We start from the raw sequence: 27664 nt of genomic DNA on the forward strand, positions 1-27664 counted from the left end.
AAGAATTAGTTTTATCCATGATGGTTTCTCACCTTCAAGACGCAAGGGAGTCTGTGAAGAAAGATTTTATAGAGCAGTATGAGCGCTCACTTTTCCCTCACTTGGGAACTTCTGTAGCACAGACAAAATGGCGGACCTATCAAGACATAACTAGGGTAACACCCTGGGGTCAGCAGCACTTTCGTAACAATGTCCGCTTGGCCATGGTTATTGAAGCTTTGGGTTTGGGTCCCCGATACTACTGCGTCATGAGATCAAGGCATCCTGGGTTTTCTGAGCGGGTCTTCTTACTGGCGTGTTTTCTTCCTCATGAGAAGATATGCCTTTACCCCGTTTTTGGCTTGCCTCTCAGAGGTCCTTTTGTTAGAACACCTCATACCACTGAGATAGGTGCGGCAATAACCAACAGAATTATTCCCATAGATGAGTTACCTTATACTTGTGCAGCTTGTGAGTGCTGCTTCTGTGATCATATGATGGACGGGCTTATGGAAGTGTAAAGAGTTCTTCTATCTTTACTGCATAAGTTCCGAGAATGAATAAAGTTTAAATCTTGTTCTTATCTTGAATCTTGCTCTCTTGAGACTTTTTTTTAATTGGTGGTTAATCTTAATTAAAAAAATTTTCTCTCAGTCTCATACTTGTGCATCTTGCGAAATTACCCCCAGTTTGCGAGATGAGGGCATCTCGCGTTTTTTAAGTGGGGTAGAATGTAAGATTCCTCCCCCACCCCCTTTTTGATGTCTAGTATCTTTCCCTGTAATCAATCCCTCTTCAGAAATATAAAGACCTTGTTTCTATTTGTTTTAGCCTAGAGAGAGAAAAATATTCTAGAGAGAAAATATTCAGATTTTGAATATTTTTGGATAGAAAAATATCTCTTCTAATTCAGATGAGTTCCCCTGAAACAGAAATTCAAAAAGAATTTTCCAATGTGCAATTGGAATTAATTGAAAATAGCTATAAAGAACCTTAGCCTAAGGGTCTAGATTTTCAGAAATCTTTAGACTATGGTCCAATTAAGGTTCCTATGGACCAATAGCATCAATCCATGTGTAGGGAGGAGATAAATCCAACTTGTAAAAAGAAAATACCCAAAAATGAGTAAATGCTCACATGAGGTGAAGAGTTGAAAATGTACAAGGTTTATTAGTAAAAAACTATGAGCAATATTAAAAATATGACATATGTAAGGAAGGGGAATTCTTTAAAGGAGGTGCATATTTCACATAAGATGAAGAGTTAAAAATGTACAAGGTTTATTAGTAAAAAATTATGAGCAATATTAAAAGTATGACATATGTAAGGAAGAGGAGTTCTTTAAAGGAGGTGCATATTTCACATAAGATGAAGAGTTGAAAATGTACAAGGTTTATTAGTAAAAAAACTATGAGCAATATTAAAAATATGACATATGTAAGGAAAGGGAGTTCTTTAAAGGAGGTGCATATTTCACATGCTTGAATGAGTTTTAAACTCATAAAAATTGAGATATTTCATCTCTCCTCTCTCCTCATTTAAGTCTAGTTCCAGAAAGTTAGCTTAACTGACCTAAAAATGGTCAAATATTGACCAAACTGATTTAGAAAATTCTAGAATCAGTTTGTTTGGTTAGGAGCTCAATTTTTCCTATAAATAGAAGCCTCCCCCTTGTTGAAAAATATATAGTGTTTATGCATCGTTACTCTACTCCACCTAAGCCAGAAACTGTGAATTCATTTAATAATTCACTAGTTTTTGGAGCTTCCCTCTTTCTTCAATCCCCATTAGTGGCTCCATCAACATACTTAACCAATTGATTGGTTGGGGGCCTCTACCGTGAACAAAGAATCAAGCAAGTTGTAAGGTAATTAGTGAATATTGATCTTTCTATAATTTCTCAATGTTTCTCTCTTCTCAACCCCTCTCAAGCTTGAGAAGTTTAATTGGTATGGTTTTTTTTTAATGCTATTGAAGTTTGAATAGTAGTGAAGAGTTACATAATGCTATTGAAGTTAATTTTCATTTATGTTTAAATTCTAATGATTTTTATGAAAATTCTCTCTCTCACTCAAGAAATGGTCATACTCATGAACCGTTCTCAATCCAAATCAAGCTTTTCATAAAGCTTTCTCTTAACCCAAGATTAAGCTATGCTTGAGGCCAAATTAATGGCTTTTTTCTATGCTTTTAGTTTATGTATATTAATGATTCAATCCATTATGGATTGATAATCCAATTAGAGATTATTTTAATTATTTTCTTAATGATAAGCATTATCCCTTAGAAAAATTAAGATTTATCAGTCATAGCAGCGGAGCTATGGCAAAATTTTTATAAAAATTATGCATAAAATAATCTCATTCAAAGCATAAAAAGAGGACTTCCTACCATATTCTAGGAATTATCATCCTAGATTAATTGAAAGAATTTCATTACAATCATGGAGAAATTGAATTTTAATGCTAGGCATAATGGATAAATTTTTATATCAAAAGTGTTATTTTTACCATTTTTATTTCATGCATAGAAGTATGCATAATGGATAAATTTTTATATCAAAAGTGTTATTTTTACCATTTTTATTTCATGCATAGAAGTATGCATAATGCAAAAATTTTTATATCAAAAGTGTTACTTTTATCATATTGGATTTCATGCATATAGGTATGCATAAAAGATATTCTTTTTATACTAAAAGTGTGATTTTTCTCATAAATGGATTTTATGCTTAACTTAGATGCATAAGAGAAATTTTTTTATTCTAAAAGTGTAATTCCTACCAAATTGAATTTATGCATAAGAAGATGCATAAAAGATTGATTTTTTAATTCAAAAGTGTCATTCTCATCTAAATTGAATTTATGTATAGAAAAATGCATAAAAGATTAAAATTTAATTCAAAAGTGTCATTTTCATAAAAAATGAATTTATGCATAGGAAGATGCATAAAAGATTGATTTTTACTTTGAAAGTATTAATCTCCTTAAATAGAATTTATTCATAAATAAATGTGTAAAGAAATCTTATATCAAATGTAAGAATTCTCTTGTATTCTATAAATAGATAAGAGATGTGATAGGATGTGATAAGAGATGTGATAAGATGCTTATGAAATAAGTTAGGAGGTGATAAGAGATGTGATAAGAGGTGTGATAAGAGGTGATAAGATGCTTATGAAATAAGTTAGGAGGTGATAAGAGATGTGATAAGAGGTGTGATAAGAGGTGATAAGATGCTTATGAAATAAGTTAGGAGGTGATAAGATGAATTAAGATGTGTATGGGGGGATGAGGTAAGAAGTGTATGTGATAGGATAAGATGTATATGGGTTGTGATAGGGCGAGAATGGATGTGATGTAAAAGATTAGATGTGAAGGTATATGGGGTTATATAAATGGGAATGAGAAAATGGATGTATGTATGTGGATGTGTGGATATGGAGATGGGAGTGTGGATGTATGAACATGAAAATGGATATATGCATGAAGATGTATATGCATAGATGTAAATGTGGATGTAGATGTGGATGTATAGATGTGAATGGATGTGGATGTATAGATGTGAATGGAAATGTGGATGTGGATGTATGTGAATGTGGATGTAGATGTGGAAGTATAGATGTGAATGTGGAATGTGGATGTGGATGTATGTATGTATGTGGATGTAGATGTGGATGTATAGATGTGAATGGGAATGGGGATGTGGATGTATGTGAATGTGAATGTAGATGTGGATGTATGTGAATGTGAATGTAGATGTGAATGTGGAATGTGGATGTATAGATGTGGATGTATGGGAATGTGGATGTGGATGTATGTGAATGTGAATGTAGATGTAGATGTATAGATGTGAATGTGGAATGTGGATGTGGATGTATGTATGTATGTGGATGTAGATGTGGATGTATGGATGTGTATGTATGAATGTGGATATGGGATGTGGATGTATAAATGAGGATGTGAAAATGGAGGTAAGCATGTAGATGTGGATGCATGGATGTGAATGTGGATGTGGATGTGGATGTGGATATGGATGTGTATGTATGAATGTGGATATGGGATGTGGATGTATAAATGAGGATGTGAAAATGGAGATAAGCATGTAGATGTGGATGTATGGATGTGAATGTGGATGTGGATGTGGATGTATGGATGTGGATATGGATGTGAATATATGATATGTGATGTGAAGGAATCTGAAGTGAAGAGATGGAAAAGGAGGTGATTGGATGAGTACACATATACATGGAATGTGGAATAAGTAATGTGGATTAATGAGATAATGTGAAAAAATGAGAGTTAATATAGAAACTGTATTTGTAAACTGTTTGTAAATGCTGTTTGTAAATGGCTGTTTTATGTCAAGAATGCTGGGGAAGCATTTTGACCGTCTTGTGATTAAGGTCGTGGAGACCTAACTGATAAAGTTGCAACTGCTGACGGAGAGTCAATGGAGGACGTCTCGCGTAGCAAGGTTGACCGAGGTCTTGACCAGCCTCGGTTCGATTAAAATGGTGAGCTTCCGGTACGGTGGATGAGGGACCAAGGAAGCGGCCTATGAGTGAAGCGCTAGGTCACCTGCGAAGGATCCTAGAGGGTGCTGACCATACGGTGCTCGGGCTCTGGGTCGCCTAGGATACCCACGCGTGCGTCGAGGAAGATATTGGAACAAGGAGTAAGAGTTGTTTTGTGAAACCGGGCATGGATCTGGTTGACTGACCTTGCTGGTCCTCAACGGATGAGTCCATGGCTCTTTTTTATGGATCTGTTGGTTGATCTTGCTGATCTTCAACGAGAGTCCATCTTGATTTTTATAAGTGATTATATTGCCGAGTATTATGGGCTAGGAACTATTGAAAAGGCCCCTGTGTGGACAGGTGGTGAGCGTTCTAGTTGCCAATGATGCCATAGATACTCTGATAAAGGAATGATGGGAAATTATGAATCAACCGGATAAATTGGAAGATTATGATCAGTGGTACTATGGTTTCATTAAAGGATTGTTTTAAAGTTAGTTGATGCTAAGAAAAAGGCAATTTCATATTGGGTGTGTAAGTGGTGTGGCTAGTTCTATGTTTGCATGAACTTCCGGCTAGGGGACCTTGGAACTCTTTTCCTTGGTACCCGGGACAAAACCTAACCAAATTCCAAAATTGGATCCCATCACTACAGTGGTTGGGCGGTTGGCTAACCCATGGGATCGGATGGGGTTAGGCTGGACTGATGGATCCGTAAATCGAGATTTAATTTCTATTATTACGATAGATGAAGTAAATCCCGAATAGAAATTGTTCTATGGATAGGAATCAACGGCTGTGCCTCTTGATGGGGAAAAAAGCGTTGATCCCAATGATCCAAGTGCAAGTTTCTTCCTTGATTTGACCAAGTACCGTTAGAGGTGCAGTCAGATCAGTTGATCCGTAATGATCTTGACTACGTTAGAGTAAAGAGTTATCCTGGTGGAATCGCCCATGCTTTCCGGGTAAAGGAAGTTTTTTCTGGTTTCGGTTTTGGACAAACCGACGGATTAGTCTCTTGTCCGGATATTCGTGGGCGAGGCCCCGAGTGTGAGACCCCTACCCGCGCATGATGTGTTACTTCCGCTGCCAGTATCTTGAATCCGTTGCTCAGTGGGAACAGGGATCTCACATACCAAGTGCTACCAAGGTCCTCCTGCTAGGTACTGGTATAGTGGTATACTTTAGAAGCTCATTAATTGTGAGCATCTTGAGCAATATGGTCATGCCACATCATAAGACCCATAGTGTAAAAGAATACCTTGACATGTATGGAATGTGCCTAGTAAGATTTACCATGTACCACAATTTGAGCATCCCTAAGAAAGATCATGCAAGTTTAATTATCATTCACAGACACCCACAAGCCTGGTGTGGCTCTTGGTGACCCTTGCCTGCAAAAGAGATCAGCATGAGTAGACGAGGATCCAAAAAAAACAAGTATGTCCAAAAGAAATAACTTGAATTATTTTCAGCAAGCTATACATCAAAAGGGAGTGGTATTGTAAATAGCCTCATATGCTTCTGGGGAAATCAAAAATCTCATCCCACGTCCTTGAACCTTTTCCATTGGGAACTTGATGGATCTTACAAGGTGGGATGGCAAAATAGCTTCAAGCTTGCGCCTTAATAGCTTATACTCATAGGGATTTCCTTTCGCTTGTTTGTACCATATTCCCTTGACAACAAATGAACCAGCAAGGCAAACATTCCCCCAGCCATCTGTTAGCTTAGTATTAGATTTTTGCTTCTGAGCTCTGCATTTCAAGACATAAAAATCTGCAAGCTCCTCATTGTCATGAGAGGAGCTATGACAGCAAAATTGTCACCAATGCAAAGTGCATCACTCAAAGCATCATGGTGTCCTTCGTATGTAAAATCTTCAACTTCATTAGTATCTCTGACATCTTCTGAAGGTTCAAGGGTAACATACTCCCACTTCTTGACATGTGACTTCCTAGAGCACCTCCTCCAAAGGCCTTGCATACAAGAATTGCAAAAGCATGATAGCTGCCTGCATCTGAGAGCTTTTCCATTTGTTAAAGAGTAACCTGAGACACAATGTATCCCACGAGTGCCATCCACAGATTTGCAGTCCCACTTCTATCCACGTCGCCTTCCTTAACTTCCCAAAACACCCTGGTAACTGGTCTTACTTTGGATGCATATGTGGCAGCAGCCCCATCACACATGGTTTGTCTTAAAAAGGCAACCACATCCTCTGCACATTGCAATTTTCTACAGTCTGGCTTAAGCTACTCTTGAGTCAAATGTCTTTTGATAACAGCACCTGCACCATCATGTTCACCCTTCCCATGACCAGATCCCGAGAAATGATGTGTCATCTTTAACCTTGTGAGAGTCCCATACCGGGCAACAAAGTAGAAAGGCCTCTTTGCCTTAAACTGCGAGGCTGCCCCGTCTGACCACACCCAATGTGATCTGCATCTGCCATATAGTGACAAGATACTCTGCAATCTTATCATGCCATGCTTGTGGAGCTTACTTTAGTCCATAGAAGGCCTTACAAAGCTTACACACATACTCTGGGTGACCTGTATCCTCAAAACCTGGTGGCGGATCCATATACACCTCTTCTTGCAATCCACCATGCAAGAACACATTTTTTACATCCATCTGGAGGGATAAGCCTAGCTCTTTTAACCATCCATGATGGAGCATGAAGCAATGTTGAACAAAAAGAGTATCATGAGTTTTATCATCAGAAATGTAAAAATTATAATACTTTTGAAGACTTCCTGCAATCTGCACATATGTGATATGGACAAATATTGTAACTTGGCAAGAAAACCAATGCATTGATTGAATCTCATTTTGTTCTTTGAATGTATAATTTTCAGCAAAGTCTACAACAACTGAAACAACCACATCGTCAGGAAATACACGTAGACACTCTTTAAATTGCTCAGCTTGCCATCTGTAGATAAAGTTGTGCTTTATGAACTTTTGTAAGTGATCCCTAAAGAGGTCAAATAGTTCCCCAGGTTGCATCTCCTTGTGGGAGAGAACTTTTCTTTTCTTTTTCTTGCCAGAATCTGTTTCACCAACTTGAATGTCTTCAAAAATCTTCACCTTTATTGTGCGTACGCTACTTGATTCCTCCATAGGACATGTCGAGGGTCCACAAGATGGGCACTCTCCCATCAAACACTTTAAAGCAAAGAAGTCTAAATTGTTAGGCTTTAAACACAATACTGATTCCCACAAATTTGTAAGGCTTGAGTAAGTTTGTGTGTGAGCTGTGCATTTTTCTCCAACACCACAAATGTTACATTGACATATACACTCTTTTCCATGCACACCTGGACCAGCTTGGCGTAAATGGTTGATAGCATCTCGTAAGAATGACATCTAGACATGTGTGATGCAACAACAACTGTACCGATCTCGAAGCTTGCGTACAAAATAAGGCTTCAGCTTTTCAAATGCTCTTTGGTGAATCTGTACCTCTGGATGACTCTGTTTGAAAGCAAGAAAGAATTCTACCTGCAATAAATCAGGACAATAAATCAGCCTTTATGAACATATATAGCTTATAGAAGTCAAAGAATTAGAACTAACTTGGTAATTTAGAAATTTTTCATGCCAGAAATAAACAATAGCTTTTAGGTTAAAGGTTTGGAACAATAGCTACCGTGTTAAGAGTGGTAGCTATTTGGTTAGAGTGGACGCCACCAGGTAGATACGGTAGCAACCATGTTAAGAGTGGAAGCTACTAGGTGAACAATGGTGGCTTTTAGGGACAAAAAGGTAACTACCAGCTTTGGAACAGTAGCTGCCATGTTAACAGTGGCAGTTACCTATTAAGAGTGAAAGCCACCAGGTAGGTAAGGTAGCAACCATGTTAAGAGTGGAAGCTACCAGGTTGACAATGGTAAAGGCAGAAAGGTAACTACCAGGTTTGGAACAGTAGTAGCTGCCATGTTAACAATGGTAGCTACCTGTATAGAGTGAAAGCCAGTAGGTAGGTAAGGTAGCAACCACCTTAAGAGTGGAAGCTACCAGGTTGACAATGGTGGCTTTTAGGGATATAAGCGTAACTACTAGCTTTGGAACAGTAGTTGCAATGTAAACAGTGGTGGCTACCACCACTCTTAGCATAGTACCTATCATCAAGATACCACCTGAATCACTCCCAGCCTCATGCCTATGAGCTCCAAGCTTGGTAACTGAGCTCCAAGCCTAGGAGCCACCACTCTTAGCATAGTACCTACCATGAAGATACCACTCTTATCAGCTCCCAGGCTTGGAGTTCATTGGTATGACAGAAATCCTAACCTGATGCTTCTACCTGTGCTGGCCTAATATATAACATATCAGCTTGAGCAAAACCTTTTCTACCAATCTGTGAGCCTACCACCACCTTCATGGCTTCCTTTGCTAGCCACCTTTACGAGGATGAAACTGTAATTGAAAGTGGTAGCTACAAGGGTTACCATGGTAGACTAGTATTACACACTATGAAGCTGGTGCCTAACTTCAACCCTGTACTACCGACCAATGTACAACCAAGAGGCAATTAGGGACATTTAAAAAGTATGGCATAACAAGGAAGACAAACCTGAGGTTGTTCAAGCAGATGCACCTTCTCATACAGCTTTCGTCCAACACGCTTTTGACATACATCCTTTTTGTTCGGCGACACACGTGTATTGTTTGTCCAATATGCAATGACTAAATCTTTCACTTCCTCTGTGATTATACTTCTATGTTGTCGTTGTCGCTCACACAAATGCAATGGCAGCTGTGAGTCATGTTACTTCATTTGAGATCTAGCTGCATAAAAATTCCTTCGATGAACTCCAAGTAGCCTTGATGCAGCTGCTATATTTGGTTTTCTACTTGTGGAATTCATGACCATCATGATACTTGCCCATTTAACAAACAATTCCCTAGAGCTTTTTAGTCTTTTGTGACAGCCTTGAGGGTATTGTGTAATCCATGGAGCAAGATCTTATGATCCTGTGTGGATTCCTCAGCTTTGTGACAATTAAGAGATGCACAATTAAATTGTACATCTCTTAAAGCTCGATGGTTGAGTATACTTGTGACGATCTCACCCTTTGCTTTATTGTCAAGACCCTGTGTGTAATCCGTGAAACACTTAATCACTTTTGAAGTAATCACCTTCTGTTTTGTAATGCTGAGCCTGACTTGTTTCACTGGTGACTTCCTTGACTTAAACTTCTCATGATAAGCACGCTTCCGGCCTGTTTTGTACTCCCTGATTAATTTTGATTTTCATGGTGCACACTTGAAGGAGCCAGCACATGTACATAAGCTGCTTTGAACATCTTCTGCTTGTGCAATTGGAACTATTTCCATGTTGAAAAAACTCCTTTTGATCAGTTCAACAAGTCGAATGTGCTCACTTTGTGGATAGCATGAGGCTCTTAAGAGAGTCAGACCTGTCCATCAAAACTTCGAAGACACTGTAAGATGAGATAAAGGTAGCTGTCCACAAGCCCCGTACGCAGCTACTGCAATGCTTCTAATTTCTGAGAAGGGCTGCTTGTAACATTGGGCCGCCCTGGCTTGGCTGGTGCCTTGGCCGAGCCTTGGCTTGTTGGGCCCTCAGTTAAGAAATCCAGGAAACTTGTAATGCAAAAACACACACAGACGTGAAGTCACCATGGAGGCTTGTTTAAAGCAAAGAGAGAGAGAGAGAGAGAGAGAGAGAGAGAGAGAGAGAGAGAGAGAGAAAGAGAGAGAGAGAGAGAGAGAGAGAGAGAGAGAGAGAGAGAGAGAGAGAGATTCTTCTATAGAGGGGAAGGCTTACCACCAGCAATCACAAGACACACACACACACATATGAAGTCGCCATCGAAGGTTGTTCACGGCAAAGAGAGAGAGAGAGAGAGAGAGACAGAGAGACAGAGAGAGAGAGAGAGATTCTACTATAGAGGGTAAGCCTTACCATCAATCACAAGACACACACAGACATGAAGTCACCATGGAAGCTTGTTCACAGCAGAGAGAGAGAGAGAGAGAGAGAGAGAGGATGTGGGGAGTACCTAAAAATGGTTCTTTTTCTTTTTCTTTTTTTAAACATCCCACTTTTTGCTTTGTAACCGAAAAACGGTTCTTCTTCTTTTTCTTTTTTTAAACTGCTTTATATTAGATGGTTACTATCCGTGTACTAGCTGTGTCCCAGACATAGGTATTAAGTCCACCTATTTATGCATACACCCAATAACGCAGGAAAACATGGCATTATAACAGCAGGAACTAGGTATCCATCGGCGGCCCGATGTACCCACATCTGCTCATGGAATTATCGGCATCCCGAGTTACCCATATCAACATAGAGAGTCATCAACGTCTCGATGAGTCACATATGTCCATCCGTAAACCATCAGGTTGACTGTGTAAATCACCTAAAGTACGGAACTAGAGAAAGAAATGCCAACAAAGGAAAAATCCAAATTTCCTTAATCCGAACACAACAAGATAAACTCATTGAACTTTAAAGCAAGAGATTTCAACAAGTGAAAATGCTGACGAGATTACACTCATCAATACATGCAGGCTATAGATAAAAGAAGTTTATCTAGTGAATGCCCACACAACAACTTTAAATGAATTTAGAAAATGAGATTGTCTTTGAATGTTGAGGTCAACATGCTAAGTGATGTAAGCAAAGGAACAATCTTGAGCCCCAATTATCCCATAAGATAATATATGTGAGGGATCGCTAGCGTCCCATTCCACCATGATACCACCCATACATACCTTAACAATTTGAAACTCCCTAATATGCCGTCTACGAAAAATGAATAAAATCCTGTATAATAGGAATAAGATGGCCTTATCCCAGACTTTCACATACTAAAACCTGTCTCTATATACATGAGACTACATCAAGGAATAACTCTTTTCGAGTACATCATTAGAAAAGAATTTAAATTATTGGTGCCTTTCTAATGTTAACTACCCAATAAACACAATAAAGTTGGGATAAAAAAATAAAATTCACCTAGATACATAAGTAACTAGGTATCTAATTTGGAATATGTGCAAGAGTACAAACAATATACTCCAAAATTAAGTGCAAAAAACGAAGGCAAATGCTATCTTCAAAGTACATGATATTATCTAAAAGATCAAAAGATCCTTATAAAACCATGGATAAAAGCATAGAAGCTCCTCGAATCCATAAAAACCATAGTTGATCATAAAAATCAATGCATGCCATCTAATGGTCATTAATCATGCCGAAAGAAGCATTAAAATTGGTGGCCAATGCATCAATCCAGAGTATATGAACGTGGTGTCATTCAAGCAAAACTCCAAAGTAAGAAAGTGAAACACATGTGTGTAGCACTCATTAAAAAACCCCTAGACATAATTGATCTAGGTAGAACCTGATGAGTCCATATAAAACTTGAAAAACATCCAATAAATCTACCAAAATAAACAGATCAACTAACCCATGATAGAATTTGTCTTAGGCTTAAGAAATTAAGCACAAACCACACTTAAACAAGTGCCAAAAAAAAATCATGGAAAAGTGTCAAAGGTGAAACACACTTTGAACGCAGATTCTAGCCATCATTGAAGAAATTAAGGAACATGTCCAAAAAGAATGGCTAAAAAATGGTAAAAAATCATGAAAACATCGTTTAGAATAAATCCAAATAGAAATAACTATTAATACGAGGTATAATGGTATTAATAATATGCGAATAACCTGCATCTATCTAATGTCAGCACGAGAAAACGTACTTTAACATTAAATAGCCTTTCAAAATATTAAATTCTCGAAAAAAAGAATTATCATGATTTTTTTCTAATTTTTTCTAATTTAATAGGGCCTCAAAATACGATAATTTTGAATTCTACCAAACCTATCTTATGGCATTTCAAACCTATATTTTTCCAAAAAATTTCAGCAAAAAAATTTGCTAAAATGCCATTGATATTTTAAAAATTTCAATTCCTAGGTTTTCTAAAAATAATTTCTAGAAAAATCCTAATTTTTCCTAAGAATCCCATCGTTCATGAAATTTCTAATTCTGCCCGACAATTCTCAAATCTAATGAAAATTTACAATTTTAATGGATTTTCTAATTTTATGGGTCAAAAATATAATTTTAAAGTAATTTTAATGGTCACGGGTGCCCTAATGGACACACTACATGCCAAACACCAACCCCACATTTTCTAGAAATTTAAAATAACCCTTGTCTAATTTTGCACTAATTTTCAATAAATTTTTAAATTTTTAATTTATTCCGAACGCATAAGAATAGAACGGACAAAAATTTCAGAATCCCAATGGTCTTCCTGGAATACGGAAAGCCAACAGTTTTGGAAAAATGAAAAGACAAAAAAAATCCGAATGTGAAAGCTCAAAAGTTTTCGAAATCCAAAAGGTCAAAAGATTTTTCGGAATTCGAAAAGCCAAAAGGTTTCCCGGGAATGTGGAAAGATAAAGGGTTTCCCAGGAATGCGGAAAGCCAAGAGTTTCAAAGAAAATCATTTTCAAAATTATCCAAAGAATTTTTTTCCCAAATTTCATATTGTCTCCTCTTTTTTTCCAAGCTTTGAAAAGCTTTTTTTTGGAATTAAAAAAAATACTTTAGTTTAAAAAAACTTAAATAAAGCTTAATTAAAACTTAAATAAAGCTTAAATAAAACTTAATTAAGCTTTATACAAAGCTACCAAAAATATCCATAATAAAATATGTGGTATTTTGGTAAAAATTTCCATTAATGCTTATTTTCAACCACAAAAAATAGGAAAAAATAGCATTAAACTCACGGAATTCTCCCGCAACTTCGATTCAAACCATTGAATCGAAGAAACACGCATTCCAACCGCCATATCGATGATCCACGTGTAAATCATCAACACAAATCAACAAAATAACATTTTTATTTAGTAAATATTAAAACTTACTTCGAAAAATGCTAAAAATTACAATAACAAAGAAAAAATAACAATAATTAACTAGAGATTGCTTTGATACCATTGTTAAAACCCTAAGATCTCTCTAGATAATTGTTATGCATAAACATGCATAAATCCGGCATAAACTCATCCACCCGACCACCCCTGAGCCCAAGGGATGCACACATGAATTATAATGAAGTACATCATACCTTTACCTTGATGTCCCATACCATCAAGAGGTATAACTCCAATCCAGTAGCATGTAGCTATAGTGTGAAATGGTAGGTGAGTAGATATAATCCTCTATACAAAGAACATCATATTATAACCTAGCCTCAAGATAGCATATCCTTAGCCTCCCTTAAGTGTGCCCCATGTCCCTATTATATAGGAGGGTCCTCAAGTGACTCGTGACTCTCCATTTCCCATGTGTGATGCTTGGATGCGTGACCGTAACCTTAACCTTTAAGGTTAGTCCTAACCCATGCTCCACTAGAGCTTGTTCCCATGCTCCCATGCTCACAAGCCTAATGTGGGTTAGCCTCCTAGTATATACACACATAATGTGCATATAACATACTTCCCCTCTCTCAAAACATTTCACTCTTGCAATGAAAAGAAGGAGAACTGTGCTGAACAATCTCAACCGACTCCCAAGTCGAATCCTCTATTTCCCTATCTTTCCACCTAATTTTAACCTAAGGGATTAGTCAACTACAAAGTTTTCTTTCCCTGAATTCAAGTACCTTATCAGGTTCATGTGGAACATAGGATATTTCTTCAATTTCAACGAGTTCTTGAGGAGTAAATGTGTTATCCTCACCTCCCAGTTTTCCTTTTAATCTATTGATACAAAAGACTTGATAAACTCTAACATGTGGAGGTAGTTTAAGTTCATATGCAACCGTGCCAATCGAAACGGACCACAATATCTAGGAGATAAATTCGAGCATTTTTCGTTTAACAAAGTCTGAGAATCTTTAGGAACCTTTAAATAAACCAACGCTCCTGGTCCAGAAGACCAAGTTGAGCATCCTCTATCAGCAGAACCGTGCCCTATCCTGAGCACTCCTGATAGAATCCCGAGCTTTGGTCAGCATTTCCTGCATATCATGTAAGAAATCCCTTTCTGCATCAAGCTCGATGTCCTTAAGACCGACATCAATAGGTGCCCTAGGTTGATACCCATACATAAGCATGAACGGACTAAAACCAATAACCGTATGTTTAAAACTGTTATAGACAAATTCCATCATTGGAAGATATTTTTCCTAATTTGATGCTTTTCCAAGGACATATGCACGAAGCATCTCCTCTACAATTTGATTCATACACTCTGTTTGCCCATCAGACTGCGGATGATCAGAGGAATTCATACTCAAAAGTAGTTTCCTTGTTGTAAACCATTCGGAATAAAGTAGGAAAACATGGCATTATAACAGCAAGAACCAGGTATCCATCAGCATCCCGATGTACCCACATCTGCTCATGGAATTATCGGCATCCCGAGTTACGCATATCAACATAGAGAGTCATCAATGTCTCGATGAGTCATATATGTCCATCCGTAAACCATCAGGTTGACTGTATAAATCACGAAACTAGAGAAAGAAATGCTAACAAAGGAAAAATCCAACTTTCCTTAATCCGAACACATTAAGATAAACTCGTTGAACTTTAAAGAAAGAGATTTTAACAAGTGAAAATGCCAACGAGATTAAACTCATCAATACATGCAGGCTATAGATAAAAGAAGTTTATCTAGAAAATTTCCACACAACAACTTTAAAGGAATTTAGAAAATGAGATTGTATTTGAATGTTGAGATCAACATGCTAAGTGATGTAAGCAAAGGAACAATCTTGACCCCAAATTATCCCATAAGATAATATATGTGAGGGATCGCTAGCGTCCCATACCACCATGATACCACCCATACATACCTTAACAATTTGAAACTCCCTAATATGCCGTCTAGGAAAAATGAATAAAATCCTGTATAAAAGGAATAAGATGGCCTTATCCCAGACTTTCACATACTAAAACTTGTCTCTATATACCTGAGACTACATCAAGGAATAACTCTTTCCGAGTACATCATTAAAAAAGAATTTAAATCATTGGTGCCTTTCTAATGATAACTACCCAATAAAACAATAACGTGGAGATTTTTAAAAAAAATTCACCTAGATACATAGGTAACTAGGTATCTAATTTGGAATATGTACAAGAGTACAAACAATATACTCCAAAATTAAGTGCAAAAAACGAAGACAAATTCTACCTTCAAAGTACATGATATTATCCAAAAGATCAAAAGATCCTTATAAAACCATGGATAAAAGCATAGAAGCTCCTTGAATCCATAAAATACATAGATGATCATAAAAATCAATGCATGCCATCTAATGATCATTAATCATGCCAAAAGAAGCATTAAAATTGGTGGCCAATGCATCAATCCGGAGTATATGAACGTGGTGTCGTTCAAGCAACACTCCAAAGTAAGAAAGTGAAGCACATGTGTGTAGCACTCATTAAAAAACCCCTAGACATAAGTGATCTAGGTAGAACCTGATTAGTCCATATAAAACTTGAAAAACATCCAATAAATCCACCAAAACAAACAGATCAACTACCCCATGATAGAATTTATCTTAGGCTTAAATTGAGCACACACCACACTTAAACAAGTGCAAAATAAATTATCATGGAAAAGTGTCAAAGGTGAAACACGCTTTGAATGCAGATTCTAGCCATCATTGGAGAAATTCAGGAAAATGTCCAAAAAGAATGGCTAAACAATGGTAAAAAATCATGAAAACATTGTTTAGAATAAATCCAAAAAGAAAAAACTATGAAAACGAGGTATAATCGTATTAATAATATGTAAATAACGTGTATTTATCTAATGTCAACACGAGAAAATATACTTCAACATTAAATAACCCTCGAAAATATTAAATTCTCGAGAGAAAGAATTATCATAATTTTTTCTTAATTTTCCCTAGTTTTTTAGGGCCTCAAAATATGATAATTTTGAATTCCACCAAACCTATCTTATGGCATTTCAAACCTATATTTTTCCAAAAAAATTCAGCAAATAAATTTGCTAAAATACCATTGATATTTTAAAAATATCAATTTCTAGGTTTTCTAAAAATGATTTTTAGATAATTCCTAATTTTTCTTTAGAATTCTAATATATGTGAGGGATCACTAGCATCCCATTCCACCATGATACCACCCATACATACCTTAACAATTTGAAACTCCCTAATATGCCATCTAGGAAAAATAAATAAGATCATGTATGAAAGGAATAAGATGGCCTTATCCCAAACTTTCACATACTAAAACCTGTCTCTATATACATGAGACTACATCAAGGAATAACTTTTTTCGAGTACATCATTAGAAAAGAATTTAAATTATTGGTGCTTTTCTAATGTTAACTACCCAATAAACACAATAAAGTTGAGATAAAAAAATGAAAATTCACCTAGATACATAAGTAACTAGGTATCTAATTTGGAATATGTACAAGAGTACAAACAATACACTCCAAAAATAAGTGCAAAAAATGAAGGCAAATGCTACCTTCAAAGTACATGATATTATCCAAAAGATCAAAAGATCCTTATAAAACCATGGATAAAAAGCATAGAAGCTCCTCGAATCTATAAAAACCACAGTTGATCATAAAAATCAATGCATGCCATCTAATGGTCATTAATCATACCAAAAGAAGCATTAAAATTGATGGCCAACGTATCTATTCGGAGTATATGAACGTGGTGTCGTTCAAGCAAAACTCTAAAGTAAGAAAGTGAAACACGTGTGTAGCACTCATTAAAAAACCCCTAGATATAATTGATCTCGGTAGAACCTGATGAGTCCATATAAAACTTGGAAAACATCCAATAAATCCACCAAAACAAACAGATCAACTAACCCATGATAGAATTTATCTTAGGCTTAAGAAATTAAGCACAAACCACACTTAAACAAGTGCAAAATAAATTATCATTGAAAAGTGTCAAAGGTGAAACACACTTTGAACGCAGATTCTAGCCATCATTGAAGAAATTAAGGAACACGTCCAAAAAGAATGGCTAAATAATGGCAAAAAATCATGAAAACATCGTTTAGAATAAATCCAAACAAAATACCTATTAATACGAGGTATAATGGTATTAATAATATGCGAATAACCTGCATCTATCTAATGTCAGTACAAGAAAACATACTTTAACATTAAATAGCCCTCAAAAATATTAAATTCTTGAGAAAAAAAATTATCATGGTTTTTTTCTAATTTTTCCTAATTTTATAGGGCTTCAAAATACGATAATTTTTAATTCTACCAAACCTATCTTTTAGCATTTCAAACCTATGTTTTTCCAAAAAAAATTCAGCAAAAAAATTTGCTTAAATGCCATTGATATTTTAAAAATATCAATTTTTAGGTTTTTTAAAAATAATTTCTAGAAAAATCCTAATTTTTCCTAAGAATCCCATCGTTTACAAAATTTTTAATTTTGCCTGACAATTCTCAAATCCAATGAAAATTTACAATTTTAATGGATTTTCTAATTTTATAGGTCAAAAAATATAATTTTAAAGGAATTTGAATAGTCACGGGTGCCCTAATGGACACACTACATGCCAAACACCAACCCCACATATAATTTTAAAGGAATTGGAATATTCACGGGTGCCCTAATAGACACACAACATGCCAAACACTACCCCCACATTTTTGAGAAATTTAAAATAATCCTTGTCTAATTTTACACTAATTTTTTATAATTTTTTTTAAATTTTTAATTTATTCCGAACGCATAAGAATAGAACGGACAAAAATTTCTGCATCCCAATGGTCTTCTCGGAATACAGAAAGCCAATAGTTTCAGGAAAATGTAAAGACAAAAAAAAATCGGAATGTGAAAGCTCAAAAGTTTCCGGAATCTGAAAGGTCAAAAGATTTTTCGGAATTCAAAAAGCCAAAAGGTTTCCCGGGAATGTGGAAAGCCAAAGGGTTTCCGAGGAATGCGGAAAGCCAAGAGTTTTCAAGAAAATAATTTTTAGAAATATCCAGAGAATTTTTTTCCTAAATTTCGTATTTTCTCCTCTTTTTTCCAAGCTTTGAAAAGCTTTTTTTTTGGAATGTAAAAAAAGCACTTTAATTAAAAAACTAAAATAAAGCTTAATTAAGCTTTATACAAAGCTACCAAAAATATCCATAATAAAATATGTGGTATTTTGGTCCCACAGAATCGAAAAAACACGCATTCCAACCGCCATATCGATGATCCACGTGTAAATCATCAACACAAATCTACAAAATAATATTTTTATTTAGTAAATATTAAAATTTACTTCAAAAAATGCTAAAAATTACAATAACAAAGAAAAAATAACAATAATTAACTAGAGATTGCTCTGATACCATTGTTAAAACCCTAAGATCTCTCTAGATAATTGTTATGCATAAACATGCATAAATCAGGCATAAACTCATCCACCCGACTACATCAAGGAATAACTTTTTTCGAGTACATCATTAGAAAAGAATTTAAATTATTGGTGCCTTTCTAATGTTAACTACCCAATAAACACAATAAAGTTGAGATAAAAAAATGAAAATTCACCTAGATACATAAGTAACTAGGTATCTAATTTGGAATATGTACAAGAGTACAAACAATACACTCCAAAAATAAGTGCAAAAAATGAAGGCAAATGCTACCTTCAAAGTACATGATATTATCCAAAAGATCAAAAGATCCTTATAAAACCATGGATAAAAAGCATAGAAGCTCCTCGAATCTATAAAAACCACAGTTGATCATAAAAATCAATGCATGCCATCTAATGGTCATTAATCATGCCAAAAGAAGCATTAAAATTGATGGCCAACGCATCTATCCGGAGTATATGAACGTGGTGTCGTTCAAGCAAAACTCTAAAGTAAGAAAGTGAAACACATGTGTGCAGCACTCATTAAAAAACCCCTAGACATAATTGATCTCGGTAGAACCTGATGAGTCCATATAAAACTTGGAAAACATCTAATAAATCCACCAAAACAAACAGATCAACTAACCCATGATAGAATTTGTCTTAGGCTTAAGAAATTAAGCACAAACCAGACTTAAACAAGTGCAAAATAAATTATCATTGAAAAGTGTCAAAGGTGAAACACACTTTGAACGCAGATTCTAGCCATCATTAAAGAAATTAAGGAACATGTCCAAAAAGAATGGCTAAACAATGGTAAAAAAATCATGAAAACATCGTTTAGAATAAATTCAAACGAAAATAACTATTAATACGAGGTATAATGGTATTAATAATATGCGAATAACTTGCATCTATCTAATGTCAGCACGAGAAAACATACTTTAACATTAAATAGCCCTCAAAAATATTAAATTCTTGAGAAAAAGAATTATCATGATTTTTTTCTAATTTTTTCTAATTTTATAGGGCTTCAAAATACGATAATTTTGAATTCTACCAAACCTATCTTTTGGCATTTCAAACCTATGTTTTTCCAAAAAAAAATTAGCAAAAAAATTTACTTAAATGCCATTGATATTTTAAAAATATCAATTTCTAGGTTTTCTAAAAATAATTTCTAGAAAAGTCCTAATTTTTCCTAAGAATCCCATCGTTTACGAAATTTTCAATTTCGCCTGACAATTCTCAAATCCAATGAAAATTTACAATTTTAATGGATTTTCTAATTTTATAGGTCAAAAAATATAATTTTAAAAGAATTTGAATAGTCACGGGTGCCCTAATGGACACACTACATGCCAAACACCAACCCCACATATAATTTTAAAGGAATTTGAATATTCACGGGTGCCCTAATGGACACACAACATGCCAAACACCAACCCCACATTTTCGAGATATTTAAAATAACCCTTGTCTAATTTTGTACTAATTTTTAATAATTTTTGTCTAATTTTGTACTAATTTTGTACTAATTTTTAATAATTTTTTTAAATTTTTAATTTATTCCGAACGCATAAGAATAGAACAGACAAAAATTTTTGCATCCCAATGCTCTTCCCGGAATACAGAAAGCCAATAGTTTCAGGAAAATGTAAAGAAAAAAAAATCGGAATGTGAAAGCTCAAAAGTTTCCGGAATCCGAAAGGTCAAAAGATTTTTCGGAATTCAAAAAGCCAAAAGGTTTCCCGGGAATGTGGAAAGCCAAAGGGTTTCCGAGGAATGCGGAAAGCCAAGAGTTTTCAAGAAAATAATTTTCAAAAATATCCAGAGAATTTTTTTCCTAAATTTTGTATTTTCTCCTCTTTTTTCCAAGCTTTGAAAAGCTTTTTTTTTGGAATGTAAAAAAAAGCATTTTAATTAAAAAACTTAAATAAAGCTTAATTAAGCTTTATACAAAGCTACCAAAAATATCTATAATAAAATATGTGATATTTAGGTCCCACAGAATCGAAAAAACATGCATTCCAACCGCCATATCGATGATCCACGTGTAAATCATCAACACAAATCAACAAAATAACATTTTTATTTAGTAAATATTAAAATTTACTTCAAAAAATGCTAAAATTTACAATAACAAAGAAAAAATAACAAAAATTAACTAGAGATTACTCTGATACCATTGTTAAAACCCTAAGATCTCTCTAGATAATTGTTATGCATAAACATGCATAAATCAGGCATAAACTCATCCACGTGACCAATCTGTGAGCCTACCACCACCTTCATGGCTTCCTTTGCTAGCCACCTTTACGAGGATGAAACTGTAATTGAAAGTGGTAGCTACAAGGGTTACCATGGTAGATTAGTGTTACATTCCCGTAACGCCGCTACGGGCATTACCACAAGAGGGGACGGCCTCTGGCTCACCACCCAGCCATAGAGGAAGAATGAGGATTGCCCCTCATCCCCCAGGCTATATAGTGTGTGGCCTGTCGTCCACACTAGCCTGGCCGCCCATGACTCCGCATGGGCGTCCTCTCCCACTGAACCCCGGTTATAGCCATCCGGTCTGCCCCGTCGGTCTCACAGGCGTTACAGCCTACGTGACATTACCCCCCCCTTAAGAAGAGTTTTCGTCCTCGAAAACAAACTGGGGAAACCTTTTGGAAATTGCACTACGGCGTTCCCACGTTGCTACTCCTCATCCCTATCTGTCCATTTAACAAGTACCTCCTAGTACACTTTATGTTGGGTTTGTCTGTCACGATACTATAGAATCTTTTCAGATTCATGTGATATCTTTGGTGGCTTTATCAAGTCCACCAAAATCTTTGGAGAAACTGCATTCTCTAACCCGTGAGCTGACTTCTTCAGTTTACTGACATGGAAGACAGGATGGACTTGAGAACTCTCCGGTAACTCAAGTTTATATGCTACGTCCCCAATCTTCTTAAGGATTTTAAAAGGACCACAATATCTAGGAGAAAGTTTATCACACTTTCCCGTTTTCATGGTTGCTGACTGCGCAGGAACCTTTAAAAATACAAAGTCACCTTCTGCAAAGGTCACTTGTCTGCGTCCTTTATCGGCAAATGTATTAGCACGATCCTGTGCGCTACGGATGCTCTCGCGTGCAACTTTGAGCATATCATTCATTTATCAAGGAACTCCTTGACAGATTGAATCTTCTCCTTTTCCAGGCCTACAACCATCGGAGATCTCGGCTGGAATCCATACATTAACATGAATGGTGTAAATCCAGTCGTTGAGTGTTTGGAGCTTTTATAGGCAAACTCCAATAAGGGCAAGTACTCTTCCCAATTAGATTGCTTCTTACTAATATAAGAATGCAACATATCCTTGAGAATTTGGTTAACTCTTTCAGTTTGACCATCAGACTCCGGATGATCTGCCGTACTCATACTCAAAGTAGTATCCAACTTTTTTGAAGATTTCCCTCCAAAAATGACTGTTGAACTTTCTATCTCTATCCGACACTATATCTGCGGGCAGGCCATATAGCTTGTAGAGATGTTCAATAAAGAGTTCTGCCAACTCTGGCATTTTAACAGTTTTCTTCGTGGCAATAAACTTTGCCATTTTAGTTAACCTGTCCACTACCACCCACACGGAGTCATTCCCTCGATTCGTCTTGGGTAAACCGGTAATGAAATCCATGGAAATGCTTTCCCATTTCCCTTGAGGAATCTCCAGCGGATGGAGTAGTTCTCCAACCTTAAGACGTTCATGTTTATTGACCTGGCACTTACTGCATTTCAGCACATAAGTTTGGACGTTCTTAAACAAACTAGGCCAATAAAACTGTCTTTTTTACTAGTGCATAGGTCTTCTGAATCCCAGGATGACCCACACTTGGACTATCAAAACTATACCCGAAGGCTCGGCTAGCCTCTCCGGACTAACTCTCGATTCGCTACCCGCCGCACCTACGGCCAGTCTCTCCGGACTAGCATTACGTGCTGGCAAAGAAGGTGGGCGAGGCTGTGACAAATTGCGTGCGCGTACAGCACGCCAGACCTCTGTAAAGACAGGATCATGCTCACACAAGCCGTGATATGGTATTTCAACCAAAACCCCAAGGCAAATTTCATGCCTTGATTTTGCATCATGTCATTAGCACAGAAGCTAATGTACTGGAGAGCACTCTAGTAGCGCAATTTCTCAGACCATGCTACTAGATATTTGTAGACTACGCTACCATGTTGCATCACCAACTTGTTAAAACTTCTCCTTGGAAAGCTCTACGGCCATAGGAGAAATAAACTAGAGCCAATCTAATCATGCATCACAAGGATTAGTTCCAAAGCTGAGAGATACTTTCTCTCTTAGAGTAACCTCTTTGCACAAGCATATGCTCTAGAATCTTGTTGAGTTTCTAACTACCATCAATCTACGGATGGTTAAACTCCACTCTAACTCAGAGTAAATGTAAGTTTTGAAGATTTCCCTTCAAATATAACAATCAAACTTCCTATATCTTATGCCATACTACATCTGCGGGCAGATCATATAGTATGTGGAGATGTTTGATAAAGATTCTTGCACCACTACGGGTGTCTGGAATTACATCCATTCACTTACAACTCTTTGTTGCTATTACCAGACATATCCCTTCAAGTATTGTCTGGACTCACACAACTATTCGAGTTTATGTGATATTTGAGGATATCCCTCCTTTCCCTCAAGAAAGGTTTCTGTCCTCAAAAACTGTACTCTCAAGCGGACTACGCGCTAGTGTCATAGGTCCAAGAACAAATCTAGACCATGTTTAATATCATATGTTATATTCTTGAGTCCTTCCAAGAAGCTTTTAAACATCTTGCAACGAAGATGTGGTATCGTGTCTACGCACATATGGTGGTACTATTGATAAACTGCTTTGCAACATATCAGTGGTTTCACACTTGTAACAAAGTGCTTCATTGTTGCATATTACTACCCTTCATAAGCGGTTACACACTTATGAATCATTTGGGTGGGTTGTACCATCTATCAAGAAAAATTCCAAACTACTAATAACCACATTATCAATCCACAGAAGATCTTGCTGCGAAGCCATAGGTTGCTAGATAATTGATGGTAATTACACACGCTCAATGTCTCATTACATCATACATTCAATATAAATGCAAACATCACAGTACTTCGTGATGATGAACTTAGGAATTTCATCCTATCCCTGTTTGGTGTTGGTATGAAGTATAACTATAAGAACATTATTTGCTGCCTCCTCATTATAGCGGCAAAGCTACCTACCCATCATAGGTGGCAATCTCTACCAAGCTATAACCAATGACAAGCAAATAAACGAGTACTCTTGTAAGAACTTCATAACCATATCTCACACCAAACTCATAATCACTACGGATTAAATGCCAGGGCTTGCAAATTGAATGTTGTCTGATAGGTAGAGGGGATCATCAAACTACGGATGACCTTGTCAACTCACTAGGACTAGTGATGTGTAACTTTTAAGTTACTTCACTCTCCTTGCTTATTCCATACCATCGAACAAATCAATCCCTCGATTTGAGCAACGTCAACATATTTATGAGTATCTCGATACTCATGGATTGTGGTTCGGTAATTAAAATGTTGATCTAGAGTATCTCTCACTCGAGGATCTTAACTTTATTAGCAGCTATGTATTAGTAGTGAGTAACTACGTAAGCACTATCATCACACTAGTAGCTCCATACTAGTCTGTGAGTAACTCCGTACCCATGGCGTACCTCCCCCGAGTGGGAGTACCATATACAACCATCTATAACAAGATGCTTAAGTCACTTGCTGCTAAGAAGTGACTACACAAATTGACCCCTCCATTGCACATTGCAGTACAATTTCTGGTATTACAACACGAATTTTTGGACGTCCTTATCATAGAGGTCAACATAAAAACTAGTGCATAGGTCTTGTGGAGTCTCGGCTGACCTAACCACACCACTGGTGACTTCCTACAAAAAATGTGGCGCCGAAGTCACCACCTATGTACTTTAACTCCGTAAAGTACATGGTCTCATCTATCATCTATGGAAAGTTGTAAAACATTCCTGCGATGGATTTTTATCACCCTAAAATTATTGTGCACTATTTTAGTGTGAAGAGCTTTTTTCCTGGGTACCATGGTTCACCCCAAGCTTATCTGTTGCTAAATTCTCTGATTTAACAAAAGATATGTCTGCCTCCGAACACTCCGGTTCAGCCCCAGACTTTGAGTTTACTTCTTAACACTCCGGTTAAGTCAAAACTCACCAGATACAGTAGGATTTACCACTAAGCTCTCCGGCTTAGCCTTCTATCCTAACTCAGCCCAAGTTTATGTACACTTCATATGTCGGATCCGATACTAACAACAACCAGGCTCATCTGGAGTGAGATACTACTCATTATTGCCATGTAAAACCTTATTAAATCCTAGAAATGCTCCACTCATTTCCCAGGGGTCATACGACTCATAGGTTTACACGCACATGAACTTTGTAAGCAAAATAGCCTGTCATGCAATATTACAATTGCTTATGTAGGAAAGTAATATATTTCCCAAATTCATATGGTAGCAACTAAAATGTGCTCACAATCGCACAATTATGTTGAACATAGGCAAGACTACGCTTGCAAAATGCTATAGGGCATCCCCCATGCATGAAATTGTCCAACCAAACTAGTCTTACTACTAACCTCTAGATTTAGATCACTCCGGAACTAAATCACTCTGTTAGCACTAGCACACCATCATGGTCTTGCTACCTAGAGCTTCTCCGAACTCTGTAACTGGGTTTTATCCCAACTTATGGCTATATTTGGTAATTTTCAAAGTTCAAATTTTTATCTTGCACACTTTATCACTACAGACAAGTGTACATACAGACCTGCCAAAGAGTCAAGTTACATTCACAAGCCTTGGCGTCCCATTCCACCAAGACTACAATCGATTCCGTGAGAATTTGATGTCCCATACCATCAAATTACCACCAACCCAATTGATGTGACATATAAAAAGGCTCTTTCCCCCCTCGAAAGATCACCACAAACTCTCGAGCAGTGGGATGTCAACGCATGGCAATAAAAAGAAGAGAAAACCATGTTTAGTAAGTTTAAGAACAGTTCTCTTCGATCAACTTCTATAAGGGCATTGAGCATTACATCTCAAGATTATACCCCTTCAGATTTACCTTTGATTTTACAAATCAATCCTAAATCTGCTATTATTATCTAGGCATATGCTAATCCCTCAGATTAGTACTCCTAGATAAACCATTCAATTGAGTACTGCTAGCAGCAAACCTAGCCCCTTTATCCCAAGTAATACACACCTTAGGGATTACTTTTACCAGGCAATGACGTGACTAAATCAAACTAGTCACTAATCTCGAGGCCCAAGTAGTGACACTTTTTTGTTACTTTTAACAAGGGCCAGCTTGCCTCTACGGGCCAAAGCCTTTTGTTGCTACAAACAGTAAGCAACTTGTTTGGACACAAGGCATAACCACATCAAGACTACGCTTGTACATGGTTCCCATATGCCAAAGTTTATCACAATCTTTTAGCAACTGTTAAAAGATTGTGAAGGGTTATGAGCACTACCGCTCAATTATGCTTACCTAGATTTCTCGTGATAAGCACTTCGTCTAATTTGGGCACAACTGCCGACGCCATTGCCGGTCCTCTTAGCCCAAGTAAAACACACCTCAGTTTTTGATTTACACTAGCCAAACTACGTGACTTTGATGGTCAACACTAAGTCTATGCTCAGCTTAAATTTAGTTTCTGAACCAAATGTGTGATCACCAAATGTGCTACTCTCGAGGCGCTACGGCCATAGACGTGTTCACTAGGCACAACGGCCATAGAACGGCTCTCTCTCGAAGGACTCGGCACTACGGCCGCGGGATTTGTCTCTCTCTTAGCACGCGGCGCTACGGCCGTATGCGGTGGGTCTCTCTCGTGGAAAACAGGCACTACGGCCACACTGCACGACGGCCGTGTGGGTTGGTTTCGTGGGGTGTGTCTACAAAAGAACACATTTGTTTGTCACCACAGAACAAACACAAATTTGTTCGAACAAATTTTAACACTAGCAAGACGACGCTCGCAAAAGTGTAAATTGAAATCTGGCGAGGCTACGCTCCCACCAGAGTCTTCATAACAAAAATAAAAATGGTTAAGAGGTTGTGCCTTGCCATATCTTTCCTCCCCATTCAAGAGAGGATTCGTTTGAATTCTTTCATTTTTAATTTCATAAAAATGAACAATAAGAATATATTTAAAAAAATATATAGGTTTTTTGTTTTGTCTCGTGGCGTTTGGGCTGGTGGCTGGCCGCCGCCGCCCCTGGCTGGCCGGCGTGGACTGGCCGCCGCCGCCGTCGCCGTCGCCCGCTGGGCTGGCCACCGGGGCTGCCCGCCGCCTGGGCTGGCGGGCTGGCCGCCCGCTGGGCTGGCCGGGGCTGCCCGCCGCGTGGGCTGGCCGCCTGCTGGCCCATGGCTCAAGCAACGCAGCAGCAGCGCCATCCTCCACACGCCCGCTGCAGCCGGTATTCACAGTCGAGGGAGCAGGTCGTGTCTTCGCCTGGGCTGCGTTCGCCCCCCCCACACTGGTCAACATAGCAACGGGCGAATTGTTTTTCGCCTTCAGCAGCTCCACACACCTGCGTAGCCGCTTGGGCTGGCCTGGCCGGCTGGCCGCCGCCTGGCCGCTAGGCTGGCGTTCCGTTTTGCAGAGCGCAGCCACTCAGACGTGCTCTTCGCCCCCAT

General features: G+C 37.4%; 1 pseudogene; it reads right to left on the bottom strand.

The window, feature by feature from the left end:
- Window positions 1-5844: 5844 nt before the first annotated feature.
- LOC147603714 (uncharacterized) lies at window positions 5845-27664 on the bottom strand (annotated as a pseudogene).

Source organism: Cibotium barometz, chromosome 63, assembly GCF_041138505.1.
Source record: "Cibotium barometz isolate CiBa-2024 chromosome 63, ASM4113850v1, whole genome shotgun sequence".
NCBI lineage: Eukaryota > Viridiplantae > Streptophyta > Polypodiopsida > Cyatheales > Cibotiaceae > Cibotium > Cibotium barometz.